The sequence below is a fragment of the Tupaia chinensis genome, unplaced genomic scaffold (genome assembly GCF_000334495.1).
Source record: "Tupaia chinensis unplaced genomic scaffold, TupChi_1.0 Scaffold138115_2, whole genome shotgun sequence".
NCBI lineage: Eukaryota > Metazoa > Chordata > Mammalia > Scandentia > Tupaiidae > Tupaia > Tupaia belangeri.
In genome coordinates, this window is record NW_006198015.1 from 4,357 (window position 1) to 8,294 (window position 3,938).

General features: G+C 44.8%; 1 long non-coding RNA gene across 1 annotated transcript in view; it reads right to left on the reverse strand.

Moving 5' to 3' along the window:
- Positions 1 to 1,730: 1,730 nt before the first annotated feature.
- The window catches only part of LOC102494159 (uncharacterized), a 68,640-nt gene continuing 66,432 nt past the window's right edge, over positions 1,731 to 3,938 (reverse strand). Inside the window, exon 6 of the long non-coding RNA XR_001371329.2 lies at positions 1,731 to 2,082. This is a non-coding gene — a long non-coding RNA (uncharacterized LOC102494159). The remainder of the gene's footprint in view (positions 2,083 to 3,938) is intronic.

The window sequence follows — 3,938 nt, forward strand, 5'->3', positions numbered from 1 at the left end:
TGGTGGTTAAGCCGCTGACACTCCTACATACCAACCATGGTTCAGGTCCTGCACCCTGTGGCTTGCTTTTCCGCTTTCTCTCTCTCTCTGGTCAAATTAAAATAAATAAATGAATAAATAAAATTAAATAAAAACAATTCTTAAAAAAAAAAAGAAGAAGAAGAAGTTGGACCCTGGACCTCCAAACTGTGAGCTGAATAAAAACCTGTATTTCTAGGGACCAGCAGTTGGTGTAATGGCTATGTTAATGGACTCCCATGTAGTAGACCGCAGTTCAAGTCCCAGATCCAGTGGCTTAAACTCACACCTGGCGCATGTGCGTGCATGCCCAAAATCCTGAGAGAATGGAGGAGAAGGGACTGTGGCGTGGCCATCCTCCCTGGGGGGAGATTCCTCGCTTTCAGTCTCTCTGTCTCTCTTTGTCTTTCTGGTGAGCACATGCGCCCTATAGCAAAAACCTCTCAAAAAAAAAAAAAAAAATCTTTAAAAAAAAAAAGAAAAAGCCATGGTTTCATTTTTAAAAAAGGAAGAGACAGAGGGCCAGCAGATGGCGTAATGGTTAGACTCGTATGCAGTCAACTGCAGTGCAAGTCCTAGACCCAGTGGCTTAAAACTCACATCGGATGTGTGTGTGTGCGTGCCCCAAATCCCCAGAGGAGAATGGAGAAGGGACTGAGGCATTGGGCATGCCCCTGGAGGGTGACTTCTCACTTTCTGTCTTTCTGCCTCTCTGGCGAGCACACATGCCCTATTGCAAACAATCTCTCTCTCTCTCTCTTTAATAAAGAAATAAAAAAAAGAAGAAAGAGACTGAGTGGATATTATTAGGATATGAGCCAGTGGGGGGGCTGCTCTGGCCATATTAATAGGTCAATATGTTTAGAATTGAGACACTGAGACCAAGAGTGAGTGAGTTTTGGAATTCAAATCCAGAAAGCTTCAGAGCAGCCAGGAATAACCTAAGAGTAAAAGAACGAGATGTCAAGTCCGCTGGAGCTGATTCGTACCTGGGCTGGGTCATAGGTGGCCCAATGCAAACCCTAACGCGCTGTGTTCTCAGTCCCTTCTGAATGTGCACGGCAACACTGTCTAACCCTTCTTCTCCAACCCCTCGCTCTCCCATCTGTAGCTTATTCCGTTTGTTTTCCTTGGGCTCATATCCCAGCATCCTCGTGCCCCACCCTGCCAGGGAATTCAGACAGCCCGTGATTGTTTTCAGTGCCCATATCCGCTTGCCCAGCCAGCCGAACGCCGCCATGCCCACCCCGGCTCCTCCCAAAGGCCAAGTTCTAGACGCAAACACCGAACAAAGACAAGAACGCTGATCTGATTCCTGTTAGCCCAGAACCATTTAGAAATAGCGTTCGTACACGCCGCCTCATTTTGCTTTTCGTGACACCGCTGCAGGCTGTGAGATAGTATTTCCACTTCAAAGACAAGACATGGAGGCTCAGAGAAATTAAACCGGAGTCCCAGGAAAACACATCTTATAATCAACAAGGCTGGTTTTCAACCCTGATCTTTGTAATTTGGGTTTCAAACTTTTTTGTTTCAATTTATTATAGCTGAGAGAGAAAGAGAGAGAGAGATAACACACCCCTAGGGGAGATGATCATGCCACGATCCCTTCTCCTCCATTCTCTTCTTGAGATTTTGGGCATACATGCACACACGCCCAGCGTCATTTTCAGGCCACCAGACTCCAGACTCAAACTGCGAAGTTGGCCATGTTGGACCCAGTCCCTTAACCACCATGCCACTTAGCAGGCCTCAGACTAACTTCTAACACACTTAAAGGGACGACTCTATTTTGTGATCCCAAATGTTAGAACATACAAACGATCATCTCTTGATTGATTGGTATGTTTAATGTTTGTGTTTGCTTTACATCAAACTGAGGATCAAACGTGCACATGCCACTCCAAAAGCTACATGGCATCAGCTATTTTTGCCAATAAAGCCAGTTTTTCCAGATCAGTCTTCATACCCTATTGGCACACGGCTCATAAGGGTCTCCTCTGTGTTCCACTTCACGTTCTCCATCGTCTCGCACTACCTGATCACACAGTGCTTTAATTTACTCTGTAAAATGGAAATATCTGAGGGAATTACTGTAATAGTTAAATGAAGCGATGCATACAGAGAACTTGGCTATCAAGTATTCAATGAATGGTATTACACATTATTAATCATAAGCTCTCAATACATTTACTAAAATCGAGTAGTTTTGTGTTCTTAACAAGTGTCTGATGAGGAGTAAGGCACCAAGATTGCAATAATTCAGAGGGAAAAACACTACAGGGGACTTCAAAAAGTTAATGGGAAAAAACGGAGTTAAAGGATGAGTTGATTTTGGTGCAATAAAATGTTGAAACTCATGCATAATTTTTCATAATATGCATTTCCCACGAACTTTCTGAAGAGTCTTCACTTTTTTATATATACAAAAATATTTTAATTGTGAGAGGGAGAAAGCATCCTCCAGTGGGGCGCGGTCACACTGGAATCCCTTGTTCATTTCTCCATCGCCTTACGATTTGGAGCACAGGAGCACATGTGCCTGGAGTGTTTTTCATGTGGCCAGGGCTGGGGTTCAAATCACGGTTGGCCAATGTAGGGTCTGGCTCCTTTAACCACTGGGCATGGGGCTAGCTCAGATCCCTTGCGTTTCTTTCTTTTTTTATTAAATAATTATTTTATTTAACTGTATTTATTATTATTATTATTTTCCAGTTTGATGAGAGAGAGGCAAATTCAGAAAGCAAACTACCATGTCTATGTCTTGGACCACGGTTGGCCATGAGGGAGTCCAGCGCCCTTAACCACAACACCACCTGCTGGTCCCCCTTTGTATTTCTTAATCTTGATCTTTTAAAAAATATATTTTTTAAAAATTTACCTTCTTTATTTTAATTTTATCAGAGAGAGGAAAAGTGAGAAAGCAAGCAGCCAGGTCCAGGACTCAAAGCACAGTCGGCCATGTGGGGGTTCAGTGCCTTCACCACCACCCCACCTGCTGGCCCCACTCTTGGTCTTTTTTAATCCTTCCTTCCTTCATTCAGGAAGCAGAGAGCCCACAGTCCAGCGAAGATGGACAAGCCGCCAGGTTCTTGATGGTGATCAAAGTACTATTCCGAGAGGCGTCCTGGGCTCTGGACAAGGCAGCCTTAAACTAAATTTGGGAAGGAGAGTTAGGGCAAAGGACATGAGGCCAGCTCTTGAAGGCTAAGGAGATTTTGCTGGAAATCCAAGCAAAAAGGCATTTTACTGTAGGCAGAGCTCTAAGCAAAGACAAGGAGGCATGGCCTAGATGACGTATCTGGGGAAGAGCCAAGAGGGGACAGTTTCTGTGCAGGGTGTGTACAGGGGTCTGCTGGGAGATGAGCGGGGAGGTTGGTGGAGAGGTCAAGGAGAGTTTCAAATGTCATGATGGGTTTGCACTTTATCCTCGGGCCCCATCGTTCTCACTCCCTAACCGCATACTGGGGTCACCTATGGGAACTTGAGACCATGTCAACACCCAGGCCCTAACATGAGATTCTGATTTATTTGTTCTCAAGTGGGGCCTGAGTATCAGAATTTTTTTTTTTTTTTTAAAGCTTTCGAAGTGACTCTAATGTACAACGTGGATGCTGGTGAGTCATTTGAGTTTAAAGAGAAAGGCTCTGACAATCTGCAGACAAATCACTCTGGGAGCAGTTCAGTGAGAATGTCTGGAGGGGGTCTGGAAAAAAAGCAAGGAGACCGGTGGGGATGAAAGGGAAGAGGAAGATTTGAAAATGATTTGGATGGAAGAATCAACGAACTGAAAATTGGAGCAGAGAGAGAGAGAGAGAGGGAGGGAGGGAGGTTGACACGCCAGTTCTCTTGCCTACATGTGCCATTGACGGGTAGGAAACTGAGAGCAGAGACCTGGTTTGGGAGGAGGACAAGGAAGA